General features: G+C 46.5%; 1 non-coding gene across 1 annotated transcript; it reads right to left on the reverse strand.

Annotated features, from left to right (window-relative positions):
• On the reverse strand, positions 1-107 carry LOC121956026. The gene has a single exon (XR_006106660.1). It is a non-coding gene; the product is annotated as a U6 spliceosomal RNA (small nuclear RNA).
• Between the last annotated feature and the right edge of the window lie 211 nt (positions 108-318).

Consider the following 318-nt stretch of genomic DNA (forward strand, 5'->3'; position numbering starts at 1 on the left):
AAAAAGTGGAAACGCTTCACGGATATGCGTGTCATCCTTTCGCAGGGGCCATGCTAATCTTCTCTGTATCGTTTCCAATTTTTCATATGTGCTGCCTGAGCGAGCACTAGTGCCCCTCTGAGCTGCCTTCCTTTTGACCCCCTTGGTGGGGGAACGACACCTTTAAAACGGTGTTGGCAGGAGGTCTGCAACACTGAGTAGGCGGTACTCTTAAATGTGACAATGACGAGTTGAGAGGTCTTTCTGTTTTACATATCAATGTTTATGCAGCATGTACAAACTGCTGGCTGGTATTTTCTGCATGGTTAAGTCATCAAG

This window comes from Plectropomus leopardus, chromosome 16 (assembly GCF_008729295.1).
Source record: "Plectropomus leopardus isolate mb chromosome 16, YSFRI_Pleo_2.0, whole genome shotgun sequence".
In the NCBI taxonomy this organism is placed as follows: Eukaryota; Metazoa; Chordata; class Actinopteri; order Perciformes; family Serranidae; genus Plectropomus; species Plectropomus leopardus.